Source organism: Oryctolagus cuniculus, chromosome 9, assembly GCF_051225735.1.
Source record: "Oryctolagus cuniculus isolate XC-2025 breed Fujian yellow rabbit chromosome 9, ASM5122573v1, whole genome shotgun sequence".
NCBI lineage: Eukaryota > Metazoa > Chordata > Mammalia > Lagomorpha > Leporidae > Oryctolagus > Oryctolagus cuniculus.
In genome coordinates, this window is record NC_142875.1 from 24,195,782 (window position 1) to 24,211,507 (window position 15,726).

The 15,726-nt window shown below is 36.2% G+C and overlaps 1 protein-coding gene across 2 annotated transcripts in view; it reads right to left on the reverse strand.

Annotated features, from left to right (window-relative positions):
• Positions 1-226: 226 nt before the first annotated feature.
• LOC149124528 (uncharacterized) overlaps positions 227-15,726 on the reverse strand; it is a 332,973-nt gene continuing 317,473 nt past the window's right edge. For both annotated transcript variants that reach the window (XR_016212784.1, XR_016212788.1), the window contains 2 exons: positions 13,100-13,224; positions 227-319 (listed from right to left, as the gene is read on the reverse strand). The gene's annotated coding sequence lies outside the window, so the exon portion shown is untranslated. The remainder of the gene's footprint in view (positions 320-13,099; positions 13,225-15,726) is intronic.

Here is a 15,726-nt window from a genome sequence, read left to right on the forward strand (position 1 = left end):
TTATAACTAAAATCAAGAAATTTAATTATGAACTATTAATATTCCTCTTCCTGTCATTTGTTCGAGCAATCTCAGAGAGTTGGCAACATCTAACATTTTACTTTACCAAGGGTCTTTCTAGGTATGTGTATCTGGAGTGCAAAGAATAAATTGTTAAATAAGGAATACCTAAGAACAATGTGAATGTTACATGAATTTCAGAATAATTTAATTGAATAATTAGGACATTCAAGTAAAATACATGATTCAATAACTTGAGAAGTTGAGTCTGAGTTCGATGGACAGTGCATCTTCACATGTAAATAGGGAGTGATAATAACTAGAAAAGAAGTGAAGAACATAAGACTCCTATATTACAAGAATAAGTTTGAACTAAAATAGATATATTAACATCCATTGCTGATTTTTATTAGGTTAGAAAGAAAATAAAAATCGGTTCATTCCACCAAAAATGTGTTCTTTAAATAAGTACATTGAGGAAGTAAAGAATGAGTTTGCCTAGTGAAGTGCAAGAATGTTGATGATTACAATACTTTTACATCAGAAGAATAACCACAGTAGAGGAGGAGGAGGAAGAAACTAAAAACTGCATTTTACATCATAATATGGTGATGAGATATTTTTTTCCACATGTACACTTATGAAAATTTGCATGGTACCTAAGACTATGATGAAATCAATCATTAAAATACATACACAGAGTGTGTGTTCAGCCTAACAGTTCAGACATGACTGCATCCCATATTGGGGGGCCTTAGTTAAAGTCCTGGCTCCATTCCTGATTTGAGATTCCTGTTAATGTGTACCCTGGGAGGCAGCAGTGATAGCTCAAGGAATTGGGTCCCTGCCTCCCATGGGGAAGACTCAGATTGAGTTCTGGCTTCTTTCTTCATCCTGGCCCAGCCCATGCTGCTGTGGACAATGGGAGAGTGAACCAGTGGATGGGGAATCTCTCTTTCTCACCCTCTGTATCCCTCTCCTTCTCTCTCTCCCTCTTTTTCTCTCTTTTTCGACATCTCTTTTGAATAAATGAGTAGAATAAACACACAAAAACAGTCTCAGCAAATGCTCTTAAGAAGGCATCTCAAGTAATTATCTGCATTAATCACATACTTTGAAGCAATAGTTCAAAGTCAAGAAGCAAAATATCCCTGGAAAGCAAACATTCCATGAAAACAGTTATATCATTATGATTCGTATCAAAGAAACAACTTACTTACTTAATTTCTTGATATTCTAATTTATTTCAATCACCAGTTTCCCACATCTATTCTAACTCAGGAGACTTGGACTTCTTTTATGTAAGCAAGAATCAAAAGACCCAATAAGAAGTATGATATAATGTGTATTTTTAGTAATGTATCCATTATTCACAGGGTATTCAGACAATGATATCATAAAATAACTGGTGTGACTATGTAATTTATGTGTCATATAAAGGTATTTTTTTCAAAATCAAGCTATTTGTTTGCTGAGTTATATTCTATAACACATTGCTCCTCAAGTATTTACTAATAAGATCCTAGGATTTTACAGTTAAAACTGTGCAATACAAAGTAAGAAAACTTGTTAGGAAATCAAATGAAAATATGGATTCAACAGTACATTTGTATTTATAGGCTGATGACTTATAATTATGAGCTAGATATATTAATTAGCAGTTGATTTTCCCTCTTTTTCTCTTTGGTTCACTTGGTCATATTAACAATCCATTTAATAAATATAAATTTTTTAACAGACCATATAAGCAAACAAAACTTGATATAAACACTATGACAACTTCACTCACAGGAGCAACACGTGCAGCTTTCTTTTTTTTGTTGTTGTTTTTTTTTTCGTGTTTTATAGATATTTTTTTTTAACTTTTATTTAATGAATATAAATTTCCAAAGTACGATTTATGGATTACAATGGCTTCCCCCACATACCGTCCCTCCCACCCACTACCCTCCCCTTTCCCACTCCCTCTCCCCTTCCATTCACATCAAGATTCATTTTAGATTATCTTAATATACAGAAGATCAGGTTAGTATACATTAAGTGAGGATTTCAACAGTTTGCTCCCACACAGAAACATAAAGTGAAAAATAATAGGTGATTTTTTTTAAATGATGATGAAATCAGATCAGACCTATTGTCATGTTTAATCCCAGTGAGAGTCAAGTTGGGAGTTGATAATTTCTTTTTTTTTTTTTTTTTACAGAGGATCAGTTTAGTATACATTAAGTAAAGATTTCAACAGTTTGCACCCACACAGAAACACAAGGTGAAATATATTGTTTGAGTACTCATTATAGCATTAAATCTCAATGCACAACACATTAAGGACAGAGATCCTACATGAGGAGTAAGTGCACAGTGACTCCTGTTGTTGACTTTACCAATTGACACTCCTGTCTATGGCATCAGTAATCTCCCTATGCTCCAGTCATGAGTTTCCAAGGCTATGGAAGCCCTCTGAGTTCTCCGATTCTTATCTTGTTTAGACAAGGTCATAGTCAAAGTGGAGGTTCTCTCCTCCCTTCAGAGAAAGGTACCTCCTTCTTTGATGACCTGTTCTTTCCACTGGGATCTCACTCTCAGAGATCTTTTGCCAGAGTGTCTTGACTTTCCATGCCTGAAATACTCTCATGGGCTTTTAGAAACTAACACAAAACCTGCTCATGATGCAATAATACACACTTTAAGTTTGGTGATTTCTATCAGACTTCACTGTAAAAGTTCAAATTCTGTTTTTCAAAATATAATGTCAATGCACTTTGCAGGCTTGCATTTCTTTTTGTAAGGAATAATTTTGAGCCATTATAAGTAGAAGAGAAAAAATGGTACAACTCCATCAAGTTGGAATTGTGGAAATTATTAAGTATATTGGAAAAGACTAAGAGAAAAATCATCAGCATAAAGTAGCACTTTTTTTTTTTTGACAGGCAGAGTGGACAGTGAGAGAGAGAGACAGAGAGAAAGGTCTTCCTTTTTGCTGTTGGTTCACCCTCCAATGGCCACCACGGCTGGCACGCTGCGGCCAGCGCACCACGCTGATCCAATGGCAGGAACCAGGTGCTTCTCCTGGTCTCCCATGGGGTGCAGGGCCCAAGCACTTGGGCCATCCTCCACTGCACTCCCTGGCCACAGCAGAGAGCTGGCCTGGAAGAGGGGCAACCAGGACAGAATCCGGCGCCCCAACTGGGACTAGAACCTGGTGTGCCGGCACCGCAAGGCGGAGGATTAGCCTAGTGAGCCGCGGCGCTGGCCAATAAAGTAGCACTTTGATATGTTATATAAAGTGCAAAAGTTTGGGGACACCATGAATTCATGAATATGTGTGTATTTCTCCTAATTTAGCTACTAATATTATATAATATAAATATAAACATTTCAATTCATAGTCCCTTCAGAATTTACAAATCACTTTGCCAAAAATTATCTTCCTCTAGTAGGAAAATCACAGTAAAAGTTGATAAAATTTATTTTATTTATTAAATATTATACAGTAATTACTAAGAGATGAACTTAAATATATACTTTAATTGTTGTGATCTATTTTATGAAACTTGCCACTAATATTGCAGTTCTGCTTGTGAAATAGTTTCTCTTTTTTTTTCCAGAGACTCATTTCTGACTTTTAGCATTGCAAAGCAGAATAAATTCTCTTTCCTAGCCTTCCTCGCAGCACAGTAGTTATGTGTACATAAGTTATAGTCAATAGGTTGTAAGGTTTCAAAATGATTCATGAAGCTTTGCCAACATAATTTTACAATGATTAATATGCCTCTTCTTTCCCATTCCATGACATTGGATTTAGTGCGATTATCAAGGAACTGAAAAGGAAGTAAGAAATCCTAGAGTTGCTGAGAAAAAAAGATATGGGCCCTCAAATGAAATATTGGTATAAATTCAACATGCTGTTAAAAGTCTGTATGGTATCCTCCTCCCATCAAGTGATCATATAGTAAAGCTCAAATTCCTGATGTAATTGCATTTGGATAATGGACTCCTTTTAAAAGGTAATCAGGTATAAATGCGGTCCTAATTAAATGTTCCTAACCCTATAGGGCTTCTGTCCTCTTCATAAGAGGAAGACACAAAAGTTCTCCAAATATCATATGTTCTCCTTGATTGGTGACAACTAACTGAGCACACAAAAGGAAACCAGTTGAAGTGAAATGGACACCATGAGAAACAATGGTTTGATCAGTCCTGTCCTGACTGTCAAGGAACAACTTACTACTTTATTCCTTTTAGTATTTTTTTTTTTGTTATACTTAATACCATTGGTTGAACTCTTTAATTAACACACAATTTTTCTTAGATGTTTAAATTTAATTGAAAAGTGATCCCAAAATATAAGAGTGGAAATAAGAGAGGGAGGAGATGTACAGTTTGGGACATGCTCAATTGGACTTACCCCTAATGGTAGAGTTAGAAATGGGCCAGGGGGTTCCAATTCAATTCCATCAAGGTGGCATGTACCAATTCCTTCTCACTAGTCAAAGTGATCAGTTTCAGATCATAACTGATCATAATGAATGGATTAAGAGTCAAAGGGATTACATAAACAAGCCTAGTATCTGCTAATGCTAACTGATAGAATAAAAAAAGGAGAGAATGATCCAACATGGGAAGCAGGATACACAGCAGACTTATAAAAGGACACATGTCCTAAACAGCACTCTGGCCTCAGAATCAGCCCTTAAGGCATTCAGATCTGGCTGAGAAGCCCATGAGAGTATTTCAGGAATGGGAAGCCAGGACATTCTGACAATAATAATAATAATAATAATAATGACTTAAATGAAAGATCCCTGTAAGTGAGATCCCGGTGGAAATTATGGGCCATCAAAGGAGGAGGTACCTTTCTCTGAAGGGAGGAGAGAACTTCCACTTTGACTATGGCCTTGTCTAAATAAGATCAGAGTTGGCAAACTCAAAAGGCTTCCATATCCTTGGCAGCTCATGACAAGAACCTAGGGTGTTAGCGATGTCATAAATAAGAGTGTCAGTTGTTAAATCAACAACAGGAGTCACTGTGCACTTACTCCCCATGTAGGATCTCTGTCCTTAATGTGCTGTACTATGTGAATTAACGGTATAACTAGTACTCAAACAGTACTTTATACTTTGTGTCTCTGTGTGGCTGCAAACTGTTGAAATCTTTACTTAATATATACTAAATTGATCTTCTATATAAAGATAATTGGAAATGAATCTTGATGTGAATGGGATGGGAGAGGGAGTGGGAGATGGGATGGTTGCATATGGGAGGGAGGTTACTGGGGGAAAAAGCCACTATAATCCAAAAGTTGTTTAGGAAATTTATATTTATTAAATAAGATCAAAGTCATCAAACTCAAGAGGCTTCCATATCCTTGGAAACTCATGACTAGAGCCTAGGGAGATTTCTGATGCCATAAACAAGTGTGTCAAGTTGTTAAGTCAACAACAGGAGTGAAGGTGTACTTACTCCTTATGTGGGATCTCTGTCCTTAATGTGTTGTTCAATGTGAATTAATGCTATAACTAGTACTCAAACATTATTTTACACTTTATGTTCTGTGTGGTGCAAACTGATTAAATCTTTACTTAATATATACTAAATCAATCTTCTGTATATAAAGATAATTGAAAATGAATCTTGATGTGAATGGAGAGGGAGAGGGAATAGGAGATGGGAGGGGTGCGAGTGGGAGGGAAGTTATGGGGGGGAAAGCCATTGTAATCCATAAACTGTACTTTGGAAAATTATATTTACTAAATAAATGTTTAAAAAACAGTTCTCCCTATTTGCACCTGAACAAAGGAAAAATCACATGAGGTCACATTGTAAAGGTGGCCATCTGCAGACTGGAATATTATTTACTGTAATTAGATATTTTCTCATATAGGCAGCCTTATAGAGTTTTCTATAGATTAAGTAACAATGAAATGTATCAAATATACAAAATATATTTAATAAGATTGTGAGTATTATTCACTTTTGTAACATATTAGTAGAATGTGTATGCTCATCTTACAGGTAGGTATTTCTACCTATACTAACATGCACACAAATTTATAATCCTGTTGAACATTAAATGGTAATTGTCAAATTGTCATATGGACACAGACATGGATCAGACATGTTTTATATCCAAAGACAGAATGGTCTAAATTAATATAAGAATGAAATTAAAAATTTAACTTACTACAATAAAAAGAATACATAGAAATCATGAACATTATTTAAATTGATACAAAGGCTCAAAAAATCAATTGGTAATAATTGGTGTAGTTCTGGAACTATTCTTGCAGGCGACATTCAAATTAAGCATGAAGTAATGAAGTAATAAACAATGCTAATGAAACTGTGGGGTAAAGTGGAGAACCCTGTGAAGACTGCTCTGTTCATCAAATTTAATAATATTTTAAAACCAGTTTTCAACATGATATGATACTGTCAAAGTTTTCATTTTGCCTTTTACTTTTTAATACTGTAATATGAAACAATTTTTCCATCTGTTAAATTTATATTCATATTCTTAATTTTAGATTCCAAAAATGCCACTATCAGGTGATATATCATTTGAAAGTAAAGTTATGTTATAGTTTGAGGGATACTATGAAGGCAAATGTCTTTTTTTTTGACAGGCAGAGTGGACAGTGAGAGAGAGAGACAGAGAGAAAAGTCTTCCTTTTTGCCGTTGGTTCACCATCCAATGGCCACCGCGGCTGGCACGCTGCGGCCAGCGCACCGCGCTGATCCAATGGCAGGAGCCAGGTACTTATCCTGGTCTCCCATGGGGTGCAGGGCCCAAGCACTTGGGCCATCCTCCACTGCACTCCCGGGCCACAGCAGAGAGCTGGCCTGGAAGAGGGGCAACTGGGACAGAATCCAGCGCCCTGACCGGGACTAGAACCTGGTGTGCCGGCGCCGCTAGGCGGAGGACTAGCCTATTGAGCCATGACGCCGGCTGGCAAATGTCTTAATAACTAACTAAACTGAAGGAAGATAAATCATGATGAAAAGCAATTACATCTTCATCTTTCATATTAAAATAAATATTACTAATGTTACATTATTTTCTCCTCCCTATGTATCATTTTTAAACATTGACATAGTGCTGAATTATTTGAATGGATATGGTGCTTCAAATATTCAGGAGGTGAGCAAGATAGGTTATCATATTAAGCCAAGAAAATATTTTAAGATCTTTTTAAATTGACTCATAATTATACATATTTGATGAGGTTGAGTATGACAAATCAATGTGTATATAATATATAATGGTCAGATCAAACTAATTGGTTTATTTATCTAGATATATTTGGATCAAAGATAGATAACTTTAAACATTTGTGTGGGGGACACTTAATTTCTTTTTGTGCACAACTTTCAAAAGTCTCTCTACTAGTTTTCTGCAATATATGGTTAAATGATTTAAACCATAATAATTCCATTGTGATATAGAACATTAGAAGATATGCCTCCTCTTCAACTGCATGCAACCTTTTATCTTCTAATCATTCTATTTTCAATTATTTATATTTTCATACTTATGTATAAAACATAGGTAAAACCATCATGATCACTCTAAATGATCTTCCAATGTCTTAATTTATTCTTTATTCCCAGTTAAATTTTTAAATAACAATTTAAAATTATATAGAGCTATAAGCTGATGTTCAAAAAATGAATAGGCACAAACTTTTATATTAATTATTCAAAGGACAAAGAGTAAAATATGTTAGACAGGATGTGGAGAAAGAGGAATGCTTATACACTATTGGTAGGAATTCAAATTGGCAGAGCCACTGTGGAAAACAGTGTGAAGATTTCTTAAAAAAACTAGAAATAGATTTGCCATATGATCCAGCCATCCCAGTACTGAGTATATACACAAAAGACTTGAACACAACCTATTAAAAAATACCTGCATCATCATGTTCATAGCAGCAGTGTTCACTATAGCCAAAATCTGGAATCAACCAAGGTGTATATCATCAGAAGAATGGATAAGTAAAATGTGGTGTATATACATAATGGAATATTATTCAGCTATAGAAAGAATGAAATTCTAATACTTGCATCACAGTAGATGCAACTGGAAGACATCATGTTGAATGAAATAAGCCAGATACAGAAAGACATGTATTGAATGTTCTTTGTTATATGTGGGAGCTAAAATAAAAAAAAAAATTAAAAAATAAAAACAAAAAAGAAATGTGTGTGTCAGTATTACTGCCAATATAATTTTATAAAACATTATTTTATACCTTTGTCAAAGAAATGGTTAAGAATGTTATACTACTATAGTTTTCATGATCTATAATTAGCTTAAAATTTACTACATGTGGGTGGAATTATCATTTTTCCATTCAAATATTGTTAATAACCTTGCCTATATTCTCACTAAACTAGGGTATTTTTGATTTTTTGTTAAGCTCTTTATTTAGTGAAGCATTAAGTGTTTTTACTGCAATAACATACATTTATAATATTTTGTCTCAAAAGAACTAAATACCAAGCAAGCAGGCAGGAGGGGAGGATGGAGGGAGAGACATGGGAGTGAAAGAGCCAGGAAATGTCATTGTATTCTTAGAGTTGTATCTACAAACTATACTAAATCTGATAAAACTTTAAAATTTAAGAAATAAAAATAAATTTATGTAATACATTCTGTATGAGGATACTTCAAAAAAAGAGAGAAACAATGTGATGAAATGGATGTACCCCAAGAGACTGAATTAAGTGAGGAACTAAGCACATGAATGTCCTAGAATTAACTTTATACTCTCAGGTGTCAGAGATGATAGGATAATTTTTACAACTAAATACATAATATGCAAAATAGGAACTTCTGATTGGTGAACCACAAATTATAAGAAAAATGTTTAGAAGGAAATGACCACAGCCAGAAAAGATTGCAAGAGAGGACAATATGAAAGGTGAGAGATACTTTGGAGGTAGAATCAAGGGGCAGTTGGGCACCTGAGAGCCAATAAGAAAATCTGTGGGCTAGTGCAATAATAGCAGCCAGCTGGCTAGGCCTCAGACATTGTTACTTCTTATAATCTCCAAAAGGAAGTAGGGAGGAGGTCTGGAAGGGGAAGCAAGCACCAAAAGGCTAGCAATCCCCAAAATATTTGGCAGTGCTTTAAAGCCCAGAACACACCTCACTCTCACAAACTGAACCAGAATTTTCTTCCCTACAAATACAGAAGAAGCTACAGGCAACAGCACTCAGTTCAGGCTATGGGGGAGGGGGTGGGGAGGTCCGTAATTCCAAAATGTTTTCTCCAAAATGGTTATGCCTCTCAGTGATGTAGCTAAGAGAATTACTTTGATCCCTTGATTAAGCCATGCTTCCCTGTTTCTATGTGTGTCCTGTGATTTTTTTTTACTGTGTTTTATGCATTTTAAAAAAGCTTGTGCTCTCAGTCTTTATGGACTTGCTTCATACAAAAAAAGACCTTCAGCTAAAGATCCCAGAAGTCCCTCAAACGTTTTCCAATTTTGTGCATGCAGTTTCCCAAATAGAGAGCTTTACCAGTTTCTTCTCCAAAAACCTGTAGTCTCTTGCTCCCTCTGATGTTACACAGGTTCTCTGATGCTTCAACAAACTACTGAGTTACTTTGTTCTTGGTGTCCCTTAGGGATTCAAAGTATGCCTATTCCTTTTCAGGATAGAGTCAGGCAAGACAGAAATCAGTTCCCTGGGCAGTTTCTAGATAAACCAGAATGCTGGATGCATGTACTACTCTTCTCTTTCATTCCCAAGGAAGAAGCCACAAGCAGTGCACCTTCCCTGAGTCCTCCTGAGTGATGCCAGCTTGCATCTGTTGTACTGAGCTTTATTTTGTTCCCTGTGACCTCAAGACATCCAAAGGACACAGGTTCCCCGTAAGTGCTCTAAGGCAAGATGCATCAGCCTGAGACTGCTCCTTCTACTTTTCTGTCTCCTCCCAAAAGAAAAGTCACAAGCTGAACTTTTCTCTCAATCTTGCTGAGCTATGGCAAATATGGGGAATGCAACATGGCTGATATTCAAGTTTTTGTTTTGTTTTCTTTTAGCAATTTCAATAAAACTATTCTTGATTTTGAAAAAAAAAATTCAGTGCATGTTATCTTAGGTGAAATAATAATAAATAATAATAATAACGATAATAATAATAAAGCATTGCAACAGAAAGCAAGGGACACAATAAAAGACACTAAAGCAGACATATTTCTCAACAAAATTTTACCACTAATACATTCCTAATGACCTTCCTTTAACAACTAATTACTGCTAATGAGAAATGAATAAAATACTGACTCTTACCAACACAAATTTAGCTATATATATATATATATATATATATATATGCCACCTGTTTCAGCTGCATATTGTTGGAGGACACAAGGGGTACATTTGCTTGAGGTTTCACCAAATTATCAGCCTCAAGCGGGAGCTGCTTAGAGGAAAGCTCTACTTATTTTTGTGGCAGGTAAAAAGACACTGGGAAGGTATAATTCCCTAAAGAAACTGCTTCATCAGAGAAGTAACGGGCAAGGGTTTTTATATCAAATGCTATATAAGTCTCTATGATTTAGATTTCCACAAATGTGCTGCAGCACCATGTACACCAACTAAATCTCACAACCATGATGCACCTGACACGATGCCATGCCATCAGGTGCACAATGGAAGTGAGTATGCCAGTCTTGGTTATTTTAATAACATGACACTACATTGACTTAAAGGTGATCATGGGAACCCAGGTGCAGCCAAATTGGATTTTTCTAGCCAGTGACAGCTCTTCAGTCTCAACCTGAGCAGCCACACTTGGCTCAGAAGGGTCTGGGGCTTGGGCAATGCATGCAGGGCTGTGCTGCATCTGGGAGAGCAGTGGAAGTGCTGGCAATCTTCATTTTCTCTTTGCTAGATATCTCTCTACATCAACACATAAGCAGTGTGGACTCTCATACTTGAACCATTACCTGCTACCTCACAAGATACATAGTAGCAGCGGGCTGGTTTTTTAGGAGCACAGCCAGGACATAATTATAGTCCTATATGTTCAGAATTGTGGCAGTATTTTATACACACACACATACACACACACACACACACACATATATATATACACACATATATATATACATGAGAATACATATATATACATATATATGAGAATATATATATATATATGTTTGCATCAGTCTCCATTTTCTAGCCAGATGGTTTCTATTAAATTTTTGACCAGACAAAACAAAGAGTGACCCTCATTGATTCAGAAGCATATTTTTTGAGCTCACTGCATTTCTGTGAGGCAGATACATAGAGAATACTGGCAAGAGCCTCAAAGAATCATCCTAAATTAATATTTGATTAAGGCCTATCTTGCTCATATTAATATCAGTTAACATCACTAGTATTTCACACTGAATGATACAGAAATAGAATAAATGATTTGGCTTAACTGCATAAATCACAGTAACTCAAAGAAACAAACTGATAATACCATAAATCTAAATATTTGGATACAATTATATTTTGTGTTAGTGAGTGCACTTTAAACCAAAGTACTTGTTAGTCAATCAAATATTTGGTATATCTTATGATTTTATTTCTGTAGTTAAGTGTTGTATTCACACTTGTTCTGGCATGAAAATGGTAGAAGGGAAAATCCTGTATTTCCACACTTCACAACTGTTACCTAATACCACCTTTCGATGAAGTTCATATTAGCCCTAGAGTACCTTAGGGGATAGCTTCTTTAGATCGTCAGTTCAACTAAATCAGTGTATGAGGAGGATTTACCCTATTATTCATTGTAGTTATAAAGTAAATTGACCTGTTGCTGTTTTTTTCCCCCAACTTCCCATGGTCTTCTTGGTCTCATCTGATTCTTAATGTTTGCTTATAGTTTTTGCTCGCAAATATCTGCTTAGCTAAGCAACTTCTGTATAAATCTATACTATTCAAAATTGAACAAAATTTACAGCAAACCAAAAACTTCATCAACAAAAAAACTATGATGAATGATTGAAAATAGTGTTTTTCAATGATATTAACCAAATTCAGAAAGATCCAGAAACAGAGTAAAATTACAGAATTGAATGCAGTGCAAACCTATCTAAGTATTTATAAAGAATAGGATGTATAAGCACTTTTAAGCAGTCAAATTAGAATAATGTGGCCAGTGCCGCGGCTCAGTAGGCTAATCCTCTGCCTTGCAGCGCTGGCACACCGGGTTCTAGTCCCAGTCGGGGCGCCGGATTCTGTCCTGGTTGCCCCTCTTCCAGGCCAGCTCTCTGCTGTGGCCAGGGAGTGCAGTGGAGGATGGCCCAAGTGCTTGGGCCCTGCACCCCATGGGAGACCAGGAGAAGCACCTGGCTCCTGCCTTCGGATCAGCGCTGTGCGCCGGCCACGGCACGCTGGCCGCGGCGGCCATTGGAAGGTGAACTAATGGCAAAAGGAAGACCTTTCTCTCTGTCTCTTTCTCTCACTGTCCACTCTGCCTGTCAAAAAAAAATTAGAATAATGTTGTGGAGCTCTATTTTGTTAACATTAATGTCAAGAAAACTATTGCTAAAAAAGATACAAAAGTTAGGTGTTAGACCATGATTGAGACTAATCTGCTTAGATTTTATTAGCCGTACTTTTTAATTTGTTTTTAGCAAAAAGATTTGTTATAACACTTGAAACTAACATTTTATACTTCCATACAAGAGCAAATAAAATCTGCTGTTTTCTTTTTAACTTTAGCATTTTTTTCCTTCCAGAAGACTGTTTTATTCATTTTCTACTTCTGGTTAGCAGGTATCCAGAATTAACTCCTTTCTCTCTCACTTATTTTATTTTAAATCTGGTATAGCAAACCAGTAGTACCCCATATTATCTTATGTAAAGATGATTACTACTTCACTGCTTTAATTTTAAAGAGTAATAAGTTAACATTATATTGCCATTTGCTGCCAAATATGATAGTGATTTTCTTTCTTATTTTGAAGAAACCAGAGAAAACTTTTCTTTGTTAACAAATACTTCCTTTCTTCCCACGGTTTGACCCTGTATGAAGCAGTTTCCATCTCCTATTTTGTACTGAAACATCTTTAACCACTTAAGTCTGTTCTTACCTTCCTTTTCGAGTTTTCTTCTGTTGTTGACATCATCAATCACAGCCTTCTGTTCTGTCTCCCATTGTTCCACTTTCTCTTTGTTCTGTGATCATCTCCTTTTGAATTTAAGAATGCCTCAGAGACTGAAGAAATGAATAAAATAGCAACAGCCTTATATTCTAGCTAAATATGAAAGAACTTAAAATTAAAAAAAACTGTTTATGCAGACATACAATTATGATAACATCAGCATCATTATTCTGAGGAAAATAAATTAGGGGCCAGCATTTAGCATATTAATTAAGACAACATTTGGGATGCCACACTCTATATCAGGGTACCAGAATTTGAGTATCCATTCTGTACATGGAAATTTTTATACTCTCGAAAAACCTAAAATTTCTCTTAAAAAAATCTATAGTTTCATGCATATGGCATAGCAATGAAACAGGTACATGTTGCTCCATAAAGAGTGCCTCCTACCCAGAACTTCTGCTTCTAAACCAGCTTTCTGCACACATGCACTGTGATAGGCTCTGTAACCCTCCCAGTACTTGGGTCCCTACCACCCATGTGGGAGACCTAGATGGACTTCTTGGCTTCTGGCTCCTGCATGAACTAACCCTGGCTATGGGACATTCAGGAAATGAAATCGGTGAATGAGAACTCTCTTTCCATCACTCTGTATATCTATCTTTCTTTCATTCAAATAAAATGAAAAAATAAAAAATAAAACACAAATTAATAAAGTCTGTTGATGAACAACTTAATACGTTATCCCTTTTAGTATTTTTTTTGGTTTGTTCTACTTAATACTATTGGTTGAATTCTGTAATTAATACACAGGTGTTCTTAAGTGTTGAAATTTAACGGAAAGGTGATCCCTCTTAAACATAAGAGTGGGAATAAGAGAGGGAAGAGATGTACAATTTGGGACATGCTCAAGCTGACTTGCCCCAAACGGTAGAGTTAGAAACATACCAGGGGATTCCAATTCAATCCCATCAAGGTGGCATGTACCAATGCCATCTCACTAGTCCCAGTGATCAATTTCTGTTCACAATTGATCATAATGATAGGACTAAGAGTCAAAGGGATCACATAAACAAGACTAGTGTCTGCTAATACTAACCGAAAGAATGAAAAAGGGAGAGAATGATCCAACATGGGAAGCAGGATACACAGCAGACTTATAGAATGGTGGATGTCCTAAACAGCACTCTGGCCTCAGAATCAGCCCTTAAGGCATTTGGATCCGGCTGAGAAGCCCATGAGAGTATTTCAGGCATGGAAAGTCAAGACACTCGGGCAAAGAAAAAAAAAAGACCTAAATGAAAGATCTCTGTGAGTTAGATGCCAGTGAAAGAACAGGTCATCAAAGAAGGAGGTACCTTTCTCTGAAGGGAGGAGAGAGCTTCCACTTTGACTATGACCTTGTCCAAATATGATCAGAGTCGGTGAACTCAAAAGGCTTCCATAGCCTTGGCAACACATGACAAGAGCCTAGGGTAATTACTGATGCCATAAACAAGAGTGCCATTTGTTAAGTCAACCACAGGTGTCACTGTGCACTTACTCCTCATGTAGGATCTCTGTCCTTAATGTGCTGTACATTGAGATTTAATGCTATAACTAGTACTCAAACAGTATTTTTCACCTTGTGTTTCTGTGTGGGTGCAAACGGTTGAAATCTTTACTTAATATATGCTAAACTGATCTTCTGTATATAAAGAGAATGGAAAATGAATCTTGATGTGAATGGAAGGGGGGAGGTAGCGGGAAAGGGGAGGGTTGCGGGTGGGAGGGAAGTTATGGGGGGGGAGCCATTGTAATCCATAAGCTGTACCTTGGAAATTTATATTCATTAAATAAAAAATAAATAATAAAATAAAGTCTGTACAAAAGGAAACAGGAACAAAAATTCATGTACTGAAGCTCTTTTTCCCAGTAACTCAGAAATGTAAGCTAACTTGAATATAAGGTGATTTAGATATAATTATTAAAGTTGAGATGAGATTACACTCAAGTAGGTTTAGCTCTTTAATCCACTGTGCCTGTTGTTCTTATAAAATGGGCATATTTGGACACAGAAGGATACATGCAGGGACAACCTCATATAAGGGTGAAGGCAGAGAGTAGGTAGTAAAACAAAAGTTAAGGAAGTCAAAGTTTCCTGCTGGGCAGCTATCAGAAACTAAGAGAGCAATGGAACAGATTCTACTTCACACCCTCAGAAGGAACCAACACAGTTGATATTTTGATCTGAACTGCTAGCCTCAAGAAATGTGAGACAATTCATTTCTATTGTGTAAGTGGATCAAAATGGCCTTAATGTTCCATTCAGCTTTGCTAAAATTATACAGCTTTCTTTCTGACTATAAAATCTTTAACTTCCTTTTAAAGCTTTCACTTGCCATTTTAAAAGCTTTCTAGCCCTTTTAAAGATGTAAACCTTCTATCTTCAGGCCAGTTTTAAGATCTAAGAATGCCTTTTTCAAGGATCTTGGAGCCATCCCTTTGAAATGTAAACATCAAGGATAGAGCCCCTTTCATTCCTCCCCTATCTCTCTGAGACAGTAGGTGCCTACTTTTAATAATTAACAATTAGCAAATTCAGAGTATCTATATAACATGACCAATCTGCC